The 25,409-nt window shown below is 40.7% G+C and overlaps 1 long non-coding RNA gene across 1 annotated transcript in view; it reads left to right on the top strand.

Moving 5' to 3' along the window:
- The window catches only part of LOC142602757 (uncharacterized), a 285,134-nt gene that overhangs the window by 224,411 nt on the left and 35,314 nt on the right, over positions 1-25,409 (top strand). The window contains exon 6 of the long non-coding RNA XR_012836533.1: positions 23,333-24,742. This is a non-coding gene — a long non-coding RNA (uncharacterized LOC142602757). The remainder of the gene's footprint in view (positions 1-23,332; positions 24,743-25,409) is intronic.

The raw sequence follows: 25,409 nt of genomic DNA, 5'->3' as shown, positions 1-25,409 counted from the left end.
CATCTCCTTCCAAGCTGTCAGCTAAGCTGTTCTCGAGGGCACTTCCTAACCAGTCTCAATCACAATGAATTGGTTTACCCTGAAAAATTGAAATACCGGGGCTTTGCTAACCAGCCCCATATCTGGGGCAGCGGCCAGTTCAGCAGATGTAGCTGCAGCTGGAGGAGAATGGACATCTCTACCCACAGACTCAGCAGCATCTGAAAAGTTCCCATAGGATTCACCTTCCTAGTACATACTGTGGACTTAGGAGGTGGAATAAGAACAGAGACTTATTTCTTGTGTTACTGGGTGGCATTAAAATCATGTGTCAATGCTTGCTTTATTTTTATTCTGCTACTAAGCAAGCTGAAGGCTTTAAGGATATTTTTTGTTCTGCTGTGTTGGAGTGGTCTACCCAGGATGGAAAAGAAAATCAATGTTTCAGGGTTGCGTAACTGTGAGGTTTTTTCTTGTGTTGCTTGTTTCATTATGAGGAAGGAATTAAAAATCCCTCCTAGACAGTACTTAAAATATCAAAGTCATTGTTTAATGCCTTTGAGTCACTGTACAACTAATTCAATTGCACAGTGTAGTGCAGTTTCACGGTATGTGAAACGCAGATAGTAGAGAGGAATGATTGGAACGTTGAATAAACACAGCATTAGTTTGCAAAGTCTGAAACTTTCTGATGACTTCTTTTGCAATGATCCAGCACAACAGCTCATCAGCAAAAGTGAGAGCAGGGACTTGTAAATCCAGAGCCCCTACCTCCTCCATCTAAGCTAAGGTAGCTGGGCCAGTGCTGGCAGGAGGCTCTTCTCTCTCCTATGAACCAGCCAGGGGAGGTGGGTCAGGCCAGCACTGGCTGTCAGCAGCTTTTGGTGAGGTAGACAAGGTCAAAGCTCTGATAACGGCCATAGCTTTGCAGGACTCTTCACCAGGGAATGAATGTCGGGTGGTTAGGGACCAAGGCAGCAGAAGGCTTGGCCACAAGGCACAGTCAATCTGGCCCCCTGTACCTTGAAACTGGTGCTGTGTTGGACACCCAGTAACCTACAGAGACTAGGGGTGCTTGGTGACAGGGCAGAGATTGCAGCTCTTGTGATGCTGTGAGTAAAGGGTCATTTTGTGGTCAGCCTGGTGCATCTGACTTCACACCTAAACCTAAAAGATGATGATACAGGACGTCCTCCAAATACACCGGGGGTTAGTAGGGAAAGGTACAGATCCCTCTGCCTGATTTGTGTGAGTCCTGTTGCCATCATAAAGGAGATCGTCCCAGACATTTACTGAATTTGTCTTTGTACCAGCTTTGTGAGGTAAAGCAGTAATTTTTTACGAATGACAGTCTGAGGCACAGAGAGGCTTCAGCTTTGCCTTTCCTGTCACTTTAAGGGAGGTATTAGCAGTGTAGACCTATCTGGGTTGGCTTTCATTTAACTAGGTGTGGTAATATTTTGCCCACAGATTCAAAGTTTCTTCTGATGCAGGCTTTATGTGGGTAGAAACAACCAGACCTGGGGCCCTATCTGCTCTCTGAAAACACCCATTAGCCTCCTCATTAGCCTCACCAAGATCCCTGGAGCTACTATGCCTAAATTAGACATAGCCTCCTTACCTGCATGCAGATGGCCCATTGAAGATGTCCACACCTATGTCTGAGCTAGGTGTTCACATACATGTGAGTGCCAGGGCCCTGAACCCAGCATCCCCCACCTTGCCTTTAAAGCCAAGCTGAAGCTGCATGGTTTGGGCATATCTGTGGTTGGTAAACCACCCTGTGGGAGTGAAACACACACCTCATCCTGAATTCCTGCTTTGGTTTCATTTATTCCCACATGAAAAAAAAAAAGCCCAAAGTAGTAAGTATCTTGAAGCTATCACAATCACCATTCAAATGTTGATGCTTAGTGTTTGCGACTGATTAGTATTGCCACTGAATTGCAGATATTTCCTGTATTAAGTGACCCTAAACAGTGAATGTCAACATTTTAATGACAACAGCATTATTGTAGGTAGTGGCAGTTTGGCAAAGAGAGAAGGTAGGAGTGGGATTAGTCTTTAATGAACATCCTGAACAGACACAGATAAGAGAGGAAAAGGAGCAAAAAATGGGAAGGACAAAGAAGCACACACGTGCTCGTAAAAGTTTCTGACAAGCTAAAAGCCTCAAAAACAAATCTGAGTTTAAAAATGCGTATGAGAAGTTATATACTCACTTTTGTACAGAACAACAATGGTGGAATGCTAATAACATTTAATTTCCCTTGACTTCTAACCTTCTTAACCTGCTGTGCTGCTAGAACAGCGCTGTAAATCAAAATATGCTGTATTGTATGGTGAACATGTGTATTGAGTAATTCCAGACTGCCTGGTGCTTTTTAAAAACAAAACTCACAATAGTGTTTGTGCTGTTTTTCATTTTTCATAGACCTTTCCCCTCAATCATGCTGCAACTGGTTGGGTTATGTATTAAAAATACAATATAAAAAAAGGGAGGGAAGATGTAGGGGTAGACATAATGCCACAGAAAGTACAGCTCAGATGAATAGGCCAAAATATCCTTGACATTACTTTCCCCTTTGTTCTAAGTGTTCTTCCAATTTCAATAAAAACAAACTGGAATATTGCCTGGGGTCTACTAAATCATTAGTAAATTAAGAATCTGTTTTTAATAACATTTCACTTGTAAATAATGCATTAATTGACTAGCTTGAAAGTTAGCTTGAATGTTAGAAACTCTGGCACTAAATGCGTAATGAAAGAATTGTGCTGTTTGAGGAGGTTGGATGGTAAATGTAACAAATTAAATATGACAGTTGATATTTGTGAAAATGGTGATATAATTAGAGGACACCTGCAGCTGTTTTCCAACCAAAACAACAGAAATTAAACATGTATAAAGTATGTGTGTCATATTTTCTCTTGGCATATTTCTTTTGTTCTCCTTAGGGCTTGTTTATGGGGGTCTTTCTCTTTTTTTCATACCTTTTGTCAGGTCATATGTTTAACCAAGCAACAAATGTCTCTTTGTCCAATGCTACTGTTTATTAGATCTATAAGTGAACATTTGCAGAGTAGAGGCAAAGAACATGAATCTTATTTACTGAGAGCTGGAAGTTACTACAGCACATGACACATGCCAGAGCATATTTTAACCATGGGTGTTTGGGAATAGTCAAGAATTAGACCAGGACTCTTCCTATGCAGTTCTCACCTGCAGGTAGCTCACTTATGTATTTCTCCATCCTGGTGTTGATAGTCTCAGTGAGGATTTCTGTATACTAAAAGGTGATGTGACGTGATGTATAAGCATTGCAAATGTGTGGCTTTCCCTCTTAGCATGTGTGCAGTTGAAAGAGAATATGATGCTGCCTTAGCCATCTCACAAGAGTTTTGAACACCAATTTTCTAATGATAAAGGAAAAATGTGAAGTTGTTGAACAACATTGATCCCCATGTCATGCCACTACTGGGAAATTGTGAAGCATATTGACCAAAGATGGCCAAAAATCATAACTTTTTGATCTGGAGCCAAAGATTCTAGGTATTTCAGTTTGGGGACTCTGTTCCATCTGTCCTTGCTCCATTCCAGTTTGTGTGCAAGAGAGCATCCTGCCAAAGGAGATAGCATTTGGACTTGCAAAAGCAGGAGTCTCTAGATTAACTCTCTTAAGAGTTACAGCAGTAACAAGGCAGTGGGATTACTCTGGTGTAAATAAACAGAGCCTATATGGTACAGCAAATTTTATTCCCACTTAAAGCCATGTGACCATTTTGCCTGGTGTCAGAGTTAATGGGCATAGAAACTGTGCTGTTGGGCTGGGCGTGAAGCTCGCTGAGCCTGTACTGCTCCCGTTCCCATGTACTCCACCTGGGGAAGGACTTCAAGTTCTCGCAGAGTTGCTTTTGCTGGGCTTTGACATAGGGCAAATTACCCACAGTGAAAGGAAAACCGATACCAGGCAAGTAGTCCTCACTGCGGGACTCGGTTCTCGCTGGGGCTGCTCAATGGGGAGTTTTCTCTATGGCTGAGGCACATAGAACAAAATTATGTGGGGAAAGGCCCACAGCACCACACAACCAGCTGTGGATACTGTAAATCTTCAGCATGCCCTTTGTCAGCTGTCAGAAACACAGACATTCATAAACAAAGGAGAGCGGGAGACTGAAATTCACTTTAAAATGAACAATGTGGACTTTGATTTGGAATGTGCTAACAGGATAGATATGAGCCATTTAAATAAACATACCAGCCAACTGTGTCAACTTTGCTTTGGGGGCAGCAATACCTTTGTTACTGGGGTTTGTATCTGTCTTAATTACGGCCATGTCAAGCAGCCATTGAGATTGACTTTGATGACAGATAGGATGTACTGTACATGACACTGGAAGCATAGTATCATGGAGACAAATTGTGCAATGGCTGAGAAAAATCTTTACAGCTCTTTCAGAAATGGAGGAATTCTTCCCTGTGAATGCAAATATATGCATCTTATTTATCTTAAAGTTACAGACTTAGGTATGCCTGCTCTTGTAGGTACCTGTTGGTACGTAATAACTTCCATCCTCCACTCCTCCACACAGCCCAACAAGGGGTCTGTTTCCACCCTGCAGCTTCTGGGTAGCACACTCTGCATGCTCCATTTATTCCTGTAGTGGTGTGTACGGTAATTATGGCACAGAAGTTATTTGCCACCTCCAAGGACAAGTCAGTAATAAAGTTTCACAGAAAGTGCACCCTGCTTTTCTTGTTATAAATCGCACAAGTGCAGATCTGGGCTAGTCCCACCAACTTTCACAGCTTTCTAGAGGTGTTCCCCCTAAGTTTATTTTACAGGTACTATTTCCTGCTCATAATGTAGATCTTATCTGACTTGATGGCAGTTGGCTACTTTATAGGGTGTTTAGCAGATGCTGAGCTTCTGAGTGGGTGGGGGATCCATTACAAATTGTTACTTATAACTATACCCAAACACTGTATATATTCAATTTCTCTAAAAATGCTCTTTGTTTACATAGCATCAGCAACGGAGGTGGGGACTGCAAAGGCTAATGGCTCTTTACGTCCAAGGGGAACATGCATGGGAAGGTAGCCTTCAGCCTGTTGCCTGTAGGTTTGCAGCAGTAAATCAGGGAGCCAGAGGCACAAGGAGGTTGACTACCCCTGTATTTGTTTTCCAGGGACAAGTTTGTTGGCTTAAATTAAGCCTGCTAAAAATATGGCCAAGATTTGCCCTGGCAAAAAAATGCACCTGCCTATGCCTGTGTGATATTACACTGACTTGAAGGTTTTCTTAGCTATAGAGAGCTACAGATCAAAATACAAACCTACTCATTTAAAAAAAACCAAAAAACAAAAACCCAAACCCCAACCAAAACCCAAAACACCCAAAACAAAGCAAAAAGAAATTAAATTAAGATAGCCAACATAAGGAAGATGTGCTGGCTTAGTTAAATAAGGCGCAACTGGTATTATTTAATTAAAATCTAGAGTGCAGCTGTTAGGGAAAAATCTAGCCAGTTTCAGATAGAAAAACATGCCCCAATAATGTGTTTCAACATCATTTTGACACTAAACTCAAGAATGAGGTAGTGGTGAATGTTTTGTAAGTGCATGCATAGATATGGATGCATATACATCTGTGTCTGTGAGAGTAAGAGCGAGGGGAAAAAGACAAATGTGCTCAAATACATTTTCTTTATTGAGAGAAACTATAAATAAAACAGGCTTTTGTGAGCCAGTGACCAGGAGGCTCCAAGGATGCACAGTGTGTGCTTAGAGGCTGAAGACAAGAGGAGGTGGTGCCGTGAGCTGCTTTGCCTGTGCACGAGCTAGGGTTTTCTGTCTTTTACCACCCAGGTGCACACAGTGGACATCTCACAAAAGAAAATGGCTTTGTTCACTGAGTGAGAAATCATTTCAACTATGCAATTTTTCATTTTTGTCCAAGAATTATAAAGATGCATTTATTTTCTATAAAGAGTAGTTATAGTTAATTGTATTGCTGCTGTTTCTAAAACTTACTGGGCTAATATCTTGTTTTACTACCTAAAGTGGAGCATTTCAGCTTTTCAGAGAAATAATTGTATCTATTAGACTGGCAGAAAAAAATAGCAACTTTTGGAGGAAGTTTCTGAGGAACCAGGCAGTTATGTAAACCAAGGAAACAGAAACACAACACTGTGGGAAGTTTTGGTGCCATTATTATTTTTTATTTTAGTAATTATTTATACAGCACTGTAATTTTGCATGACACTTTTCAGAGAGTAAAAAAGGCAAACGGTCAGACTTGTAGTATACTCTGCTACACATACCCATAGCCATACCCTGCTGCACATGGTATCTGACTGAGGAAGGGCTGGGAAAGCAAAGTTAGGCTACTTTTCTCCTCTTCTCATCCTAGAGTTGGCAATCTGGGTTTCTGAAGCTGTGTCTTGTCCTGGTCTTGCTATATTGCCTTTGCAGGGGCAAGAGATTTTGAACAAGATCTCACAACCCAAGGAGTCCTCGGGGCAACAGACCTGGTTTTAGTTTTGCTCTTCTCTTGAGCAGTGCAAAGCTGCCAGGGAGACGGCTGAGGATCAGGCCTCGTGGTAGCTGTCACAGGGAGCTTGCAGCATGCAACAGATGGATATAGGAAAGGAGGAAAATGAGCAAAAGGAGAAGCACGGCAAGGAGGTTAGAGGCTAACATAACTTAAGATCATTTTACTCATTACATCTCCAGTTAGAAAAGTGCCACCTATTTGTAATGAAAAAGGGTTTTGATCATAATTTGATTACACTAGTCTTTTATTTCTGTTCATGAAATAATTGACATTTGTAGAATTTTGCCCTCCTTGTACCATTTGTCCAGAACAGGTATAGGTTTTCTAAGATTTTTCTTCTCTCTCTGTTATTTCGTGGTCTCTGTGTAGCATTTGTTTGGTCATTAAAAGCAAATAGTTCACTTTTTCCTAGTTCCTTGACTTCCTTTTCCAAGTCAAATTCATGTCATGTTGAAAGAGATTTCATTTGCCAAGAGATGGTGGTGGGTCCTCTGCTTTATGTCCATAGTCCCCATGTAGGAGCTTTGGGTAGCAGTGCCTGGGCAGAAATCACTGGCATTTCACTCCCCAAGTTGCTCTGAAAGAATGTGCAGGATCACTTAGTTAGCCATCATGCCAAAAGTGGAAAGTAAAGTAAAATGGACTTTCAGGGAGGATCTGAAGGCGGGGGGGGGGGGGGGGGGGGGGGGGGGCGTGGGGGGGGGGTGTATATATTTGAAGCAGAGAAAGGTAGCTTTTACTCCAAGGGTACGGACTCAAGTCTGAAAGTCATGAAGATGAGAGTGGGGAAAAGAAATCAAGCCACAAAATGTTTTTTCAGTGGCTGTAGTTCGTACAAAACACCAGTGCTGTATGAGGGAACTAAATACCAGAGGAAAGAGGGGGAAGTGGAGAACAAGACAGGCAAGGGAGGAGGGCCAGGTCAGTGCTAAATGAGAGCAGGGCACGGGAGCCTGCAGGAGGAGGGAGCCAGCAGAACAGCTGCCAAGTGGGCATAGCAGAGTGCAGATGAAGGAAACTCTTCCACAGTCATGTTGGCTTCCTGCTCTCATCCATAAGACCTGAAAAAAGAAGTATTGCAGCTCCTGTTCTGCCCTGCCTGACCATGTGCCCTCAGGGATCTTGAACCATGAGGGATCTACGTGTTGCTCGGAGCCATTGCACTGTGCACGGGAGGCTGCCACCAGGAGCTCCTCGGGCTCTGAGTAACTGCCCTACCATGCATCCTGCTCCTCCTAGGCACAGTGGACCGAGTTGAAGAGCCTGAACGCTGAGTATGTTTGCTCTGGGCAATTTAAATTAGACCCTTGTATGTATTTTAGGCATGTTTTTGTATTTTATCCACTGCCTGAATATCAGATGCTGAAATATTTGCACAGCTCTTCATTCTTTGGGGAGCAAGACATGGGTTTTCCCCAGTAGCACAGTGATAGCTTCTGATCCGCCAGGCTCCCGCTGTCCACTGTCATTGCAACTCACAGTCACTGTGTGGCCCGAGGAATAGCTGGCACTCAAGGACCCCCCTCCAGTGACCGTAACTCTGAAACTACATGACATCTTAACCTTTATGAAATTTCTTCAAGACAGCATTTAAAAACACCCAAATCTTTCCTGACCTTTACATTTTAGTAGAGGGGTTTTTGTTTTGTTATTTTTTTAAATTGATGTTCCTGTATTTTTTTCTTTGGCTGTGGCATTTTTAAGCTAGTTCAAGAGGAACTTTGCTTTGCCTTTCCCATCCTGGTTGAGCCCAATCATTAATCATAAAGGGAAAGCACTCCAGACTCAAAAGTAACTTTATAATGTTTTTTATGTTTGTGACATTTTATCTCTCTCAGCCAGTGGGAAGTTCTTTTCTTTTTAATTTATAATCTGTTAGGTTTCAATTTGACTCTAGATGCTGACTTCCTTTGTAGCCTCCCATCCCCATTCTCACCCCCATTTCACCATGTGGCTTGGTGATTGCGTATCAGGTGTGCAGATCATTCAGAGAATCTCCCAAGGGGATCAATGGTTGCTGCCCTGGATTATCAGGAAGCTGACCCCTTTCATATCTGGGAAATCAAGGTGTCTTCAACAGCAAAGTCAATGGTGCAATTTGACAGTAACACACTGCCTAAATCTAGAATTAATCTGTTGAGTACTTCAGCAAAGCTGACTTAGTGTAAAGCTAACACAAGAGGAATCAGTCCTGGCATCTTTACACAAAACTGTGAATATTTGCAAAGAAAAACTGAAACTGTGAAAGGAAGCATTCTGGTTTTTTCTACGGCATTTGCTCTTTTTAATGTAAACAGAAACTGTATATCCTGCAGTGTGCAGCATTCTGCTATAAGACTTGGTTTTTTACAAAGGGAAAACTTTCCACATTCATATATAGTCTTTATCGAGTATAATCTCGTAAAATCTTCCATGATATCAGGCAATTATAACATTCAAGGCTCAGAGTCTAAATACTCTCTAGTGGTGCTATTGGATTTGTTTATATAGTATTGTTCTGTTGCGAGTAGAGTACAATGCTGCCACAGCTCCGTAGGCACAAAGATGAGTTCTGCTAAGCCTATGTAAGTCTCTGCTCTTTAGCCCAAAAAACTGAAGGTCAGTTCAAAGCTGTTTGTTGAGGGAAACTAATCCTGCAAACAGTACATTTGCTGGCCATTATTTCCAAATCCAAACTATCTTATAGTCATGAAATGGAAAGTTTATGGGGAAAACAAATGCTGCATTTATTACAGTGATGCAACATTCATAAAATATATTTCATTGGGGGGGAGTTTACACAGGGGGTAATGAGATTTTTCCTTTATACATTATTTATAACTGCTTAATCCAGGTGCTGTAGGTTATTTTTTTATCCCTCAGTTTCACAGCTACAAAACACTTCAGTATTTCTAATTTATTTCTGCTTACAATACAGATGTTCTCAATTGTGTCTCTAACTACATTTCAACTGTTATGATCGCTTTTATTTGTTTGTGTCACTGTACACTTAGAGGTTGAATGTGCAGTACACAATAGTCAGGTTCCAAGCAGCCTGTAAAAAGCCTCTGGTGATTTAGTTACCAACAAATTAAACTATACCTAACAGTAATATCTTTATCATTAGTGGTTTTAATCTTCAGATGATTTCCCTACAGTTTATATTGCTCTGTGCATGGGCTCTTATATCTTCACATAAAGGTTTCATCTTTTTAAACAGCATTTTTCAAGATGACCATTTGGAAACAACATTTGGAGGAACATTTGGGTTGCATCCTCTAACTAAATTTCCAAGCTGTTGGTAACGGACTAAAGAAAATGTGGTCTGCACTGAATACTAAAGAGCTGCAAATGTAAGAGCCTTGAAGGTTATGTGTAAATATTGACATTTTTATTTTATTTAGCATACAAAAATGAACTTGCAATGTTGCTTATCTGATCATACAGCAATGACCGCATCTGCATCATCTGAGATCTATTCCTCACACTTCTGACTTTCATAGATGTTCCAAAGTTTTCCCATTGAGGATGTTATTGATGTCCCTGATTAGGCAACAGATATCTGGGGACTGAGTGTCCATATAGGAACATGTCAACCGAGAGGCAACAAATGGAAGCAGAGAAAAAAAAATCCTTTCATCTTCAAAGGCCATGTTATATGTGCAGATATGGGTCCCAATAAAACCATTAAGGTCCTTTCCTGAGACGTGTAATGGGACTTTAGGGCATTCAGCATCCAGCAAAACAAGGTCTTTGGTTCATCCTAGAGGAAGCACAGAAAAATAACTGTAACATTACATATACCCCAGCTGTTCTTTGCACTTAAGCCATACTGCCCTTTCCCCTTGAGTATCAGTCTGTTGTCATTTCTTTTTTAACCAGAGGTTTCTGTGGAAACCTCAGGATCTGCATATTTACATGCTTTTTTCCTAAAACACTGAAACAGACTTCGATGTGCAGATAATAAAGCTTGCAGTTCTTCAGGGCTGTTGTTTATACTAAATGCATTTATATGTTAAGTACTAAGATGGTCACTGCACAGTTTGCAATTCCAAGGCATGAAACATGAGGGCTCCACAGCATTCCCCTTCAATCTAATCAGAAAGCCATGAGATCTTGGCTGTTCACACTGCAGATCTGGGTAACTGCTTCATGAATGGCACTACAGTCACTGAAAATCCCCAGTAATGACTCAAGAACACATTAGTTCTCTCCCTGGGCAGCCTAACCTGAACACCAACACTATCAGGAATTTTTCTAAAGTATCTGCTTCCCCTTTTTAATACTCCTAGTTCCTGCATGAAACCCTGGCATGCTGTTTGCATCAGCTGGCTGCCTCTTGTACTCCTCTGGGGTGTCTCGAAGATTTTATTTTTTTTTTTATTTCCACATGTGAGAGAAGGATTTAAGAAATTGCAGAATCATAAATTTCACTGAGGGAGAGGGAGGAAGAACAGTAACTTCTTTGTGCTACATGGAAACTGTGTAATTTACATAAATATTGCCTGTCTCTTTAGCAGATAGAGTAATTAAGAAGTGACCGGCATGGCTCATTTGGTCATCTGCCCTGTTCTTGTATAAACTTCATTTAATATAGTCTTCCTTTTACTTACTTGCCAAATAGTTTCCGACTCTCCCAGTCCCCTGTTTTTATTGGACACAGGGGTGAGCCTTGCCAAGAGGTGCAGTGCTCTGCCTACAGAGCTACTTTGCCCAAATTAGAGAATATGTCCCTGATTCACTTTTCTTGAAGAAAGCCAGGCATCAATGTACTCAGGCCAGCATACTTTTGGCAGCTCATGCAAAGTATGGAGAACACATGTAATTTGTCCTTTTTAATTTATTCTTCTCTGCATGCAATAGAGTAAGCAGCATTATCCTGTATTAGTCAAAGTTTCTGAGAAGGCTCCCTCTGTGCTTCCAGAATAGTCCCATAGTGACAGTGTAGTACTGTGGAAATAAAAGGCAAGAGACATATGCAAATGATGAAGTCTGCTTCTGAAAGGGATGAACCCTTTTCCCTTGCCAGCACAACATAACTAAGGGCGATCTTCTGGTGGCTGGTGGATACATGTGTCTATATCCAGTTTATGGCTTCTAGCTGGGCTCATGGAAAGGCTGCGTTGCAGAACTGACAGGGACGTGTCCCATGCCAGGCAGCCAAGGGACAGTGGTAGATTATTAACCTTGATGATCATCTAGTCAAATGAGCTGAGAAAAATAATTCCCCCTGCTTCTCCATAGGGGGGGGGGGGGGAGAGGGACATGTGTAGAGTGGAAAATTCTGCAAGGACTAAGGAAAGGCTTTAAAAAGAGCAATAAAGACTCAAGCTTTTGGAAGAATCAGCAGCTTTGGACATGAGAGAGGATCAGGACAGAATGCTTTATAGCAGAAAGGTTCCCCTTAATGGTGAGACTTACTAAGGTCAAAGAAAGCTGTGATGGGAGGGAGGCTCAACAATTAAGAGAGCTCTGAATTGCAGGCAAAAAAGGATGGACATCTTAGAGGAACCTGATGTTAACCAAAGTGTTGCTGTGAATTTGGAAAATGAGTGTAGAATTTATTGAGTTTGCATTGACCTGTGTGTCTCTGTGCTATCTAAGCGTAATTTTGTTTGGGGGGCTGAGTGCAGCTAAGCTGCATACTATCATATTGCAGAAGAGATAACAAGCAAAGATCCTCCACCCAGTAAATATGCCAGAAGGGCCTGGAGCAGAAACAGTACTGCTGCCTACCGATATCTAATAGAAGCTTTAAAAGTCACTTGATTTTCTGTGACCTCCTTTTGAGGTTTGCATTTCAAGAAATACAGTCCAGCTGGAGAAGAGAGCAAAAAGAATAATAATCAGAGGTCTAAAAAAAAATTGATCTGTGAGGAAAGATTGAATGATCTGGGGTTGTCTAACCTAAACAAGAGGAGTCTTGAAGAAGATAATGTAGGTTTTCAACTATATGAGAAACACTGCTCCAAAGAAAAGGAGAATAATCCTTTCTTGTGTTCCTGAGAGAAAGTAAGTACCAATAGGCTTCAATTGCCGTAAGAAAGATGTCAGTTAATCATTAAGAAATACTTGGTATTCTGTTGGAATCTGGTGGCGTACTGCAGAATATTGGGAAGGGGTAGAGTCTTTGTCACTGGGCATCTTTGTGAATAGGCTAGACAACATCTGAAAGTAATGACAAAGACATAGTAGGGCCTGCATTGACCCTGTGAGCCTGATCAACAACAGACTGGTCAGCTGAAATCCAGTGAGCACCTAGTGAGTAAAGTCTAGCAAGAGACACATGGATTTGGATCACTTTTGTAGGTGGCACTCCAGGATGAGGTAGGAGGTGGTAAATCCCTTGTGCATTTTGACAGTGGGAATCTCCCTCAACTTTGAAAGCAGATTTTTTGTCGACTCAAAACACTTTCCCTTGCCAAACCCATACACTACCTTCATCTTATCTAGAGAAAGCCGCAGCCAACTGGCTTTCATCCATGTCTTATCTCTGCCAGACACAAGGAAGCTGTAACATATGGCTTCAATGAAAAGGAGACATAGAGCTTGGTGTCATCAGGATATCGATGACATTGTAGCCTATGCCATTTCACAATATCCTCTAGTGGTTTCATATGGGTTTTGAATAAGAAGGGTAACAGCAGTGAACCCTTTGGTACTTTAAGCTGCGAGGCCTGGGAGAGAAAAAGCATTTATCCGTGCTTCTGGGATCTTTTTGACAGAGATTGTCAGAACACTTCAAAGACTTTCTTCTCTCTTGTCAACCATTTTGCCATAGCAGCAATGCATAGCAGCAAGCAGGAAGCAGACATCGTGTCTGGCCTTTGGTCTTACTCAGATGCAGTGTCAAAGCAAAGGCAGAATTAGCCATATTAAGTTAAAATAATGTATTAAAGAATCTATGCGTATGCATGTGGGTCTGTATGAAGTCATGTAACCACATTGTGATGGAAATTTCCCACCTTTCCTGTAAAATTGCTAACATAACTAATCAGAACATATAACCTGACTATTAACTGGAAGAATAAATTTCGATGTAGTTTAGGAATTTTAGTCCTGAGAGCTGTAGAGTGAGAACGTACTGTACAGCTGATCATCTCCAGAGGTCTTGCAATGAGACTGCCCTAATAGATCAGAGGGACAAACAGGTACTCTCTTAGTTGTGAAAGTAACAGCTGAAGTGATGTAGCCCCTGTGTGCAAAAGAACCCATTGGTAAAGACACAGAATGGAGGAAGAAGATATAAAATCTCACTTCAGTGTTAACAATTACTCTGTAGGCAGACGTGTCTTTCCCCCCAGGCTTACGTCCATCTGGAGCTTCAACCTGCACTGTGCCAAATAAGATTTAGCTTAAATGCCTAGCCATTTATTTGGAGTGTATTGTTGGTATACATCTTTGATTGGTATACATCTTTGATTGGTATACAGATTTGCTAATAGCAATTTATATGGTATCTAGTCTTGAAAAGTCTTTACTTCTTATTTAAAAAACATATCATTGTATTGTTCAGGTTTCGTGTTCTTTCTTTTCTGCCATTAGCGATGAGAAAACTGCACTGAAATTACTATATATGCCTCTCACGTGCCTCAGCTGTAATAATAGAAGCAAAATAAGTACTCCAGAATCTGGTTAGCTCACCTTCCTCAGCCATTTCAATGTAACCACAGGGAGGGCGTCCTAGCGGCCCCAGATGCACCACTGGAAGACTTTTCAAAATAAAACCCTATTAGTAAGGCCATCTGACCTTTCTCCCTTCCCTGCTGTAATATTTGGTGGACAAGGCATAAACCATTCCAGTGAAATGTTCAAGCCTGAAAAATGCTGCATTTTGCACCAAAAACATGGGGGCTGACAGGTGCCTAAGCAGAGGAGGAGCTGGATGAGTGAGGTGTTGAAATTGCCCACCACTACCATCCCACCAATGTTACAGGGAGAAAGGGGGTTCTGTGTACAGGAATTGATGTAGGGTAGAAGTGAAGCAAATTAGTGAAATCCATCTTGTTTTCTCATAACACAAATGCCCGCTGAGCTGGAGTGATGCTGTGCAGTAGATTGCAATGAAAACATGCAGCTTGTGATAAGCTGACAGGAGCTGGACTGAGCATAAATAGCTTAGAAGCATCACTGGGTAAAGGCAAAGTTTTTGCTTTTGTGTTTTAAAAAGACATATTTCCTTTGCATTGCTTTTCAGAATATAACGCATTGTGTTAATGCCAGCAACTATATTTATAACACCTTACACTTCCTATGTGTCGCTTTTCTGTCCCATGTGTCAATTTTCTGTCCTTATATATCTGTGTTCTTGATTTTTTGAGCTATGGACCCATAATAATTATCATCAGAACTTTGTGACTGAGGAGATTACACTTTCTCAGCATGACTAACTGTTTTCTCAAGACAGGGGAGTGACCATGCTGACATTTGCACAGACCGGCAGATGGTGCCTGGGACATGTCTGGTTACAGTGCAGACCTGAAGATCCTAGTTGAGGAAGCCGAGCCACTGTGTTTCGGCCTGATTTATAAGAAAACTGCTTACCAGCAAATATAGCCTGTGTTATCCTTTTGCTAGATGTAATGGAAAAAAATGGTTAGCCTTAGGAAAACAAGCCCACAGCTAAAACATATGTTTTGGCTAAAGGCCATAATGATTTATATATCAGATATTTGTGTGTGTTTGTTCCATACCAACTAAAACCATTTAAATTCCTTGGGAAATATTGAAGAGGGCAAACATCCACAAGTCTGATTGACTATGGGAGGTTATAAGATATATCACAATTGATAAATTGTGCTTGAAAACGGTGCAGTGTGAGAACAAAAGCTGAAATGGTATAACTGGGAAATGGTCTTCTAGATATGGAATCTGAATTTTGATTTCTTCTTAGAGTCAGTTGTAAATGCAGAATAGTTCCTTCTCTCAAGAGAGAGATTTTACATTGAGGCTACCTGTGGGAGTCAGTAGATGTTGTTGGGTAGGCTGAGAAACACAGTCCTTCAGCTAGAAGGAGAGTGAGAGTAGGCATGGCATGCTTTGGAGTACTTGGGACCACAGCCTGATTCAGTGAAACCCAATTGTTTCCTAATTCCTGTTCTGAGAATGAATCACATAATTTTCTACAGATAACTGGCTAATGTCCAATAACTGCTGAGAAGAACTTTATGTCCTACTTTGTGACTGTCAGCTAATTAGAGTGGTTTTCAGCTGGGCGAGTTGTCATGGTCTGGCCTGCTGCATCTAAGTGCCAGGACCCTTGGCTTACTCTTTGCAGCTCTGCTACCGACTTCCTGCTATGGACTTTGTGTTTAACTTCCATTGTTTCACTTCAACCTATTTGGGAAAAACTCGTTGATGTAACACTGGTTTAGAAGTGGCTTTTCATAGATACAGCTAATGGAATTTATGCAAGTAAAATGCTACTCCAGAAGTCCTCTGATAAGCCATACAGACTAGAAAATTACTGATTTAGGATGTAAGTGGGTAAGATGGCAAATTTCATCGTGTGTTTGAAACAGATTAATGCATATGCTGCTTTTTTATCTTCAGTCCAGAGCATTAGAGAAGTCTTCAGCAAATATAGCTCTCTGTTTTAAGCACTAACATCATAATAGTTTTTATATTCTTGCTCTGTTCTGCACTCATGTAGTCTTGGAAGAGCTCCATGGACTTCAAGGGTCAAGGCAATACTGCAATTACATAGAATTAGAATTCTTTTCTTTAGCAAAAAGATTTAGTAATGTAGCAAAACCAATGGACCAAGGCTAGCTGTGGCATAAACAGTGATTTTACTTCTCAAGCCAAATTCTTAAATTGTGCCAATGAACCTTCTGTGTTCTAAAAACCCCTTTTTTGATCTCCTTTGTGTCAATAGCTTAGACAAAAGGGTTGGAGTGGCAGCAATAAAAAGAACTGTTAAAGACTTTATGTGTGGCACAACTATTTTACTTTGTCTTTTCTTGTTAACTGCTTTTCCTGCTTCATGCCCATTTCTGCACCTACTTATATGGGAGCTGAACATGGCCAAAGACTGACTATACTTTTATTGAGATACATATATAAAAGGGCATTTGAATCAATCACCACTTTGCCTATAGATTTCAGAAGTTTAGATCTCTAGCTAGGGCAGATGTAAACAGATGGGTTCAATGAGTTGGGTGTAGCAGCTGGGAGCAGAGCACTCAGATAAACAGGGATGTGGTGGTTCTTGTGATTAGGCTGGGAAAGCTTTCGCAGTGTTGTTCTGTGCTGTAGAGACAGATCTTGTAATCAAGGAATGAATGTTCAAGTCTTCTAACATGCTTCTGTAATGAAGCACCTAACAGGTGGGATTGCTGTGCCTGCAACCAGGCTTTCTTGTTCTGTGACTTTGTCACAGAACAGATCCTTCTGGGATCAGCAGGTATCTCTATGATGTATGGGAAGCAAACTGTCAGCTGCTGCAGCTCCACCATTGCAGGTTGTGTTGTTTGGAACTGTGGAGGAGTCCTAGCTCTTTCCAGCTCTGGAAGTGATGCCTAGGAACTGCCCTAAACCTCACCTCATCACATGTCACTGCACTGGTGTGTGCCAAGAGGTAAAGTAAGCAACACAGAGAGGGTATCTGGAAAGAAGGGAGACAGGAGGAACTCAATTTGGCAGGTGCTGGAGCACAGCAGGTTTTCAGCAGTTTATTTTGGAAGTAATTGTTTGCTAAATAATCATGCTTTAACTGCAGTGGACTATCTCCAGTTTCAGTAATATTTTATTATTATTATTATTATTATTATTAAAGAGAAAAGGGTACAACAGTTATAGGAGGATGGTGGTGCTCCTAGCTAAGATTCACTGTTTGTTAACCATTCAGACATGGTGGGATTTTGGATAGGCTGAGCTTTTAAGTGTTTTTTCCTAATTCTTGTTCTCCAACACACCCATTTTAATTGCCAAGAAATTATACTGCAGGAAGAAGAGTAGTGTTATCTGGTTTGTGCATAGGCTGCCTCCATCATGCTAGTGCATAATCAAAGAAAATATAATTACAGCTCTGTGAATTTGAGGGCCGATCCTGCAGTCTAGTCTGTTCATGCACTGCTCACGTAAATGGGTGAGTCCTCCGGTTTTGCTTGGCTAACAAGTACCATCCTGTAATAAAAAAAGAGAAATCTATGCTAGGATTTAGAGCAGCTGGTTTTATTATATCTAATGGCCTGTGACCTTGGTATCAAGGTATTCTCCTGAAATGACTGGAGCTGTACCAGTCTTACATTTCAGGACTGAGATCAGAACCAGGGCCGGTCTGCTGAAAAATAAAGCAGTTCTATCATTTGCTGATAGTGAGGAATCAGTTACCCAAATCTTAAATCTCTTTATATCCAAGCTGAATTTTTGCACTATAAGTATGTTACGTGGACTCCATGGGGTGTTCCTCTAAATATGCTCCACGTTGTTTACTAATAAGGCTCTTTTTTGTTCTTCATGCAGCTTGTCCTCTAAAGGTGATAGACTTTTCTGCACTAGCACTTTGTTCTGTTCCTATTTAAACCATTTTAAGTTCCAGGAGGAATTTTGATATTTTTTGTTTTCCCGAATTATTATAAATATTCACAAGTTCAGGGTCATGCTGTCTGTAACCACATACCTTTACATCCAAATATTTGAGGTGGGATTTATGGGAGGGAGGGGTTACATTTACAGTAGGGGTTCCCAAAAGTGGGGTACAAAGTTGCTAGGAGGGAGAGGTGAAAAAGCAAATGATTAATTCTGCTTCCAACGTGGGGACATTGTAGTAGGGAGGGGAGAGGATGAACAGAAGAGTTCACTGGGGAGAGAGGCACAGGGCACTGTCTTTTGCAAAGTGCTGGTTTACAGAACTTTAAAAGGTAAATGCCCTTACTTGTAGGCAGTAGACTAAGTTGTATTGTTTGGTGTGAGCTGGCTCCTAGTTATACTTGCCTTCACAATGTTTACAGCATTCTCATTAAAGCTATCTGTTTAGTGGGTGGAGCGAAGGGAAAGAAGACATCCCTGTTCTAGTAGGGCTACCTCAGAAATCCCTATGCCCAGTGTGAAGATGCTGTGCATTTCTTGCTTACCAACTGGCTTAAGTTAATATAAGGGCACTCAGTGTTCTAATGTTAAATGCCAAGGGAGCAGTACCTGAAAGGTCTGAGACTGAAGCATTGGACTACACAATTTCTTATTTACTATAGATGGTATATTTAGTAACTAATCATCCAACCGAATAACCTAAAATAGCATTTGACAAAAAGGTCAAGTGTTTAATATTAGGGCTAGGAGAGCCTTAAAAATCTGTAAGGAGAATGCTCTGTGGAACAGCCAGCCAGATGCACCTCCCAGCTCTGTCATTGTATCTCTCAGTTCCTCCTTTCATTCTATAAAAATGTCACAGTCTCTTAAGCTCAAATGTTTCCATAGATTTCTGCTTCTGGAGGATGTAACTCTATGGAAAGCTCAGTTGCCAGACCAAACAACTCTGTCTCTGGAAGTTTCCTCTCTTGAAGTCTTCTAGAGCTTTTCAAAAAGTGTCATGGTTTATGGAGTAAACAAAAGTTCCCAGGAGGATGTGAAGGACTCTCTATTTTATGGAAATCTCATTAGAATGCAATGAAAGAGACTTTTTAAATTAAATAATTGCTTTATAAAACTTAGCAGACTTTACGTTCCAGGTCTGTTAGCCAAATGGATCTCAGCCAGGGAGGCGAGAGGGAGTGAACTAAACTGAAAGCTGGGGTAAATGGGCCCGGCTTTCACACTGTTTTTGAACTTGACTAACACATGCAGGGGCTGGAAGTAGCCACAGTGTGCTGCTGATCTGTAGAGCAACCTGGGCAGCTTCAGCCATGTTTCAGAACCTCATTTCCCCCGTAAAACATAAAAAAAAAACCCACAGAAAGCAGCAACTGAGACTAAATGCTGTACTTGGATCTGGATTGGAGGACCCACATGTCTGATTTTATTGTTAATACTGTTCTTCCTTAGCTCCTGTCTCTCTGATACCGTTCCCACACTCTGTTCTTCATGGCTCCCTTCATGACTGTTGGCAGCTTATTTTTTCTGTCATCATCTTATTTACCTGCAGGGTCCTCAGCTATTTTACTTCTGCCCATGGGATCCCACCTCAGTTGGAGCGGTTGAAATTAACATGCCTCCTTGCTGCATCTTCTGTCTGAGGAAACTGCAAGGAGAAGTGCTGTCATGGCCATGAGAACAAACAAATGATCCACCCTGTAACTCATTGCTGTGGTGTTTTTTGTAAACCCACATGGCTGACAGCAGGTTTCCCTTTTTTATTTTTTTTTTTTATCAGCAAATATATACTACAGGAATGGGAGGTATTTGGAAGAAAAAATGGGACACACCTTTTCATTCTCATGAAAGCATTATCATGGGAAGCCTTCTTAGAACAACAGAGTGAGAACAAGTTAAATATTTTGTTTCAAAGGGATTATCCCTACCCAGCAGGGAACAGCTGGCATAAAGCATTGATCCACCTCCCATTGCAAACATGAGCCAAACTCCCGTTGATTTCATTGGTACTGAATCTAAACCCTTATTAAGTCCATGACCAGCTTTGCACAACTTCTGTCCTCGTCTGCTTCCCTTGCACATAGGCCTGACCCTCTCTGATTCTGAAGAACCCAAGCTGAGGGAGGCTATAATGAAACTGGAAGCATTTTAAGAGGTAAATGAGTAAAATAGTATAATGTCTTTTCCAAATATATTCAGTTGTGGAGTACATCTTGAATAGCCCTGCTAACTTCAGTCTGGCCCATCTGTCTGGATAGCCAATTGACAAGCAGCAAGATGTGTACAGGATCTCAGCTCACTAAAATGAGCCAGGTCCTTCTTTTTTTCTGGGTAAGCATGGTTCCTGTCTAGGTTGTGTTTCATTCCTGTGCTGAGCCACTTGAAAAGGATTGTTTTCTCATGGTATTTTCAAGTTTTGTGTACAGTTGCATTACAGTATATTTAGTAAAAGAGTACCAGTTGCTGAGAAGTATTGAAAAATGTCACTCCCAGATCTAAGAGCAGCCATGGATTTCTTATTCTCTTATTCTCTTCCCAGAGCATTCACATCAAGGCATATATGTATGCAGAACTGTTTAGAGAACGTAAGTTAATTAGAAAAAATTAGTTAGGATCCTAATCTCTGACATTGACAGGTTTCCTGTCACCAACATCCAGTCCCTTCATGGTTATATTGTTTGAATGTGTTTCTACTAAATGGCAGACCAGGCTGAAACTATTAGTGCCTAAGAATGGGAAAAAAATGTAATAATAAGTGATTGGTTATTAACAGCCTTAGTGTATGTGACAGTGAAAAAACTGGGGTTGTACCCTCATATGTCATCTAAAAGTTAGTACTATGAACAAGATGTTTTCATATCCTTTCTAATACTTTGAGATAGATCAAAATTTATCATAGCTATCTTCATTTTACTCAGTTAATAATGAATGATCAGTGAAACATTCTGGAATAGGAAAAGCTAGATGATTCATATAACCTCTGCTGTGAAAGGTTTTCAAAGTTTAAAACGTACAAAGAGAAGTAAAGATAGCTATATCTTTTGCACAATATATAAAAGCCAAGAAATTATGTAGGAAAGCTGAGAAGTTTTAATTGAATAACACAGTTTGTGAGACGGTCATACAGGCTTGATTTTTTTGATAATCAGATTGAGTTTCATTGTTCAGTATTTGCATGAGCTCTCAAACAATGAAACTGTCTTCATGGACATTTCACTGAAAGTCATCCTTTGATGATAGTGGTGTGAGTGTTGTATAACTGCAATTTTTAACTCCTGGTGATGGTGCTGTGTAAAAAGCTGTTTCTTCTCCTTTATTAGAACTGATAGAAGATCCAAGATGTGAAAAAGAGTCCAAAGTCTTGCTCAACTGTTCATGGCTAACAAGGAATCCAGAAACTTTGCCATGACATTCCTGTTATGCACACACCTCTGATAAGTCTGCACTAAGAATAAAGGGCCAAATTCTCTGCTGGAATAAACCCCACAATTTCTTTGGCATCTGGTGATCTTCTACTACCAGTTTCAGCAGAGACCTTGGTTACTAAAAGCTGAAGTAGAGACGTGTCGTTACGCTTCTAAATTGTATAGTCAATGTTTGGATACTTTTTTTATCTTTGTGCCAATGCACAGAAAGAAGTGTAATATGATGCATGCATGACTTCTTCATAAAGCTTTAGCTTTTGAAGCCTGTGAGTAGGGAATTAAGTGTCCCATTCAGGTAGATTATTCTATGATAATAATAGTCATTCCTATTGCATCATTTTCACAAATGTGTAAGGCTCTTAACTGTGAAAGAGTGGACATGCTGGACCACTGTTCTGGACCAGTATTGCACTCCCTGTGTTTTTGTATTATTAGAGCTACTTCTGTTGAAGTTTACGGCTAGCTAAAAATTTGAGATATGCTAGGTTATTCTAATTGAGGAGAAATTGTTGGTTAGAGTCACATGCTACTTTTATGTATTTACCAGAAAAGGACAAAGATCTGTTCTTCTGACCACAGAACAAGTCAAACAACTAGAAGAATAGAAGAATTTTATCCCATTGCCTGTGAGACCTCTTTCAGCCGGAGCCCATTCCTTGTGTTCACCCTTGGCCTCTTGTAGGTATGCACTGTCTGCATGTCCTGCCGCTTTTCTTCATTTCTGCAGTGCTGCTGTGGCTTTTCTTCCTACCTAGCTCTGGTGGTTTCTCAGTGCAATACTCAGAAGATATGCTTCTGTCATAGTTCAAGTCTCTGATTAGACTGGGCTTGCCTTTGCTGTGTACGACGCGTGTCTGCACTTTGCTTTGAAGGCTGAGTATCTTCACAGAGGAGTTGAGTTGTTCCTTCCCAGCTAGCTCAACTGAAGGGCAGTGACTACAACCACCAGCTCTGACAACATTTCTCTGTTTTCTTTCAAAATTATTCCAATAACTCCCTGCCATTATAAAAAAGCAAGCCTGAAAAGAAGAGGAATAAACATAGAATCGTTTACAATTGTATACTAGGAATAATTAAACTTTTAGTAAGAGGCTTCTGTCATTTCTCTATTTTTACTCACTGTGAGGAGGACAACATGTTCTCATCTCTGTGGAGTCACATAAATGACTTGATTAAAGTGCATGTTGCAGTGATGAATCTGGGCATTTGGAGCTTCCTTGCTGTTTTCTTAAGGTATTTGTATGATAGGTGAGGGGAAAAAAAAGTCCTGTGCTTAGTTCATCTTGTTATGATGTAGATATATTTTCCGCACATTAGCAAATAGAGTAAAGAACAAGAGTTCTTCAGCTATTTAAAGTCTTCGAAAGAAGAAAGGCAGTTTAGATTACCAGCAGCCTACAATGTGCGTGGCACAAAAATGTCAGTTTTAATGGCAAAGTTCAGGATAAAACTGTGTCAGCTAATTTAATCATTTACCATGAAATACCAGTTATCTTAATCTTACATGCAGTCCTTAAGTCTGCTGCATATTTTTGTGTAATTGAATCCTGACCCTAAAAGGAAGGAAGCAAGGAATTTGCTCTTTAGTGAATAGTTAGGCTCTAAATGTTCCTGTTTATAAATTGTATTTGCAGCATTGTCAGATATTTTAATACCGAGCAGCTAATATTTCTGATGAGTCTATTTTTTCTCTGTTTCATATTTGTTTTCCATGCTGCAGAAATCGTATTAGTATTCAGTTTCCGTGGATCTTAACAGAGTTCTGTGGAAAAAGTGCAAATATTGTTCCCAGAACTTAAGGCAAATAAATTAGTATCTAACCCAGATGACACATTTTATTCATGTGTTTTGCTTTCCATCTAGATACCTGATGTATTACTTCAGCAGCAAATTCAACAAGGCCAAGATGTCTTCATTTTCCTTCAGAGCAAAAGCTGTAAGAGCAGTGTGATGGAAGTATCGGTCTTCTGTGGCCAGCCAGCGAGAACCCATAACAGCTGTGATGAGCAGGGCAGACATAGGGAGACAGGAGGCAGCTGAAGCCAAAGAGGACCCACGCCTGGAGCTCTGTGTGTGTGTGATTGGAGCAGAGAGAGGCCAGGACCCAAGGAAATCCCAGCAGCAAGGGAAAAAAACAGATTGACTCTCAGTGACTCATTTAGCTCCTGGATTGGACAGATCTCTCCCCTGCTGGCAATTTGGCTGAGCATCAATGGACAGATACCAGGATGAATAGCTTAAAATAATTAGGGGTTGTGAATCTCCAAAACTGCTAGCCATCTAATTCTTCACTGTGCAATGCAAGGCACAAAAAAGAATTACATTTAGGTTATTAAATATTAAGTCAGTGGATTTACCTCCATTTGGTCCAGAACAGGAAACTGGCTAAAATTCAACATTTATACCATTGTGTTGATGGCCTGTTTATCACTGAACAAGTGAGTGCCTTTTGGCAGGTCAAGCTCTTTGACACATGGAGTGAATGTGTGCATAATTTCTCCCAAACAGAAGAATTAATATAATAATAATTAACACGGATGAGAACAGAATTAAAATCAAGTACAGTCAAGAGTTCAGTTTAATGCCAGGCATCTCACATTCTACATGTTCTCGGGCCAGATTTTTTCCTGTCAAAGGCAATAAGGATTTTGCCATTGGCGCTGATGGGAGCCGGAGTGGGCCTTGAACGCAGAAAGACAGGATTCCCTGTACTTTCTATTTAATGCTCAAAACCAGAAGCAACAGGCTCATTTAGTATCAGTAAAGGTCGGTTAAAATTATAGAGACATCCTTTGGAGCAAATCCTCTGCCTTGTATTTGCATATTTATGAACTAGAGATTACGACAGGCTATTCCATTTATTACACCAGCGTCGCTATAGCTAATAGTCTGTCAGTATTTCCATTATAAACCCCTTTTTTCAGTGTTTTAATATCTCAGCCATTTAAAATCACATCAGGAAGCAAGTTGGTCTTGTGTTGTCGGCCAGGTGCAATTTTTTGTTTTGGATTATTTTCAATAATGAAATACTGATCCTCATATATGCAAATGAGCCACAGCATTTCTGTTGCGGGGAAATAGCAAAGTGCATAAGTTCATTGTGGCTTTGTTTTTCTTTAGGAAAGAAGAGAAAAGAGGAATTTGACCAATCATGTCAACTGAGGCTTCACGTTTGAAGAACAGTTTCTCAAGCAACTGCTCTCAGAAGAAATACTGGTTCTCAATGTGATATCAGGTTGCTGCATGCTTGCTAGTAGTGACCAAGGTATACAGGTGAGGTTGGTTCCCCTGTCCCTCAGAAATTTCTTGTTTGCCAGTCAGAGGTGAAGCACACCATGTAAGCAAGCAGTGAATGTAAAAGAAGAGCCTTTAGAAGTAACAGAAGCCCTAGTTACAAATTCACAAAGGTTGCCTCTTCTCAAGTGTCTTCCAGATGCAGAGAAGTGCAGTACTGTACTGACTTTAGTGCTGATATTTAGGGTAGAGAAAAGGGGTTGCTGAAGCTTTGGGGAGGAAGCTGCCTTGCATGTGTCCCTGAACTGAGCAGTATTGTTTACTTCAGCAGTCTCACATTCTGCTCCTTCCAAACAGCCTCAGTTTGCTTTCATAGAGGTGTTGGCTCACTAAAAAATAACTGCCTGGCAGGGGCAAATGTCTGGACTGAAATGCTAATTTTTAACTTACCAGGGCAGCAAAAAGTTACTCTTCAGTAAAGAAGCTGGTCTTGCACTATAACCTCTTGCTCCATGAAAAGAGAAACAGTTCAGTAAGAAACTCCTGGGCAGTGATTTGTTCTTAAGGCCTTGAAAAATCACTTGACACCACAGTAACTGAAAAGTTAAAAATCAAATTAAAGTATTCAAATGTTTGTTGCTCTACTGTTGCCCAACAAACACATAGTTGTTTGTTGGAGGTGGGAACACAGTCCGTATTTTCCATC

The sequence above is a fragment of the Balearica regulorum genome, chromosome 8 (assembly GCF_011004875.1).
Source record: "Balearica regulorum gibbericeps isolate bBalReg1 chromosome 8, bBalReg1.pri, whole genome shotgun sequence".
Lineage (NCBI taxonomy): Eukaryota > Metazoa > Chordata > Aves > Gruiformes > Gruidae > Balearica > Balearica regulorum.
This window is presented reverse-complemented; position numbering and strand designations above follow the sequence as displayed.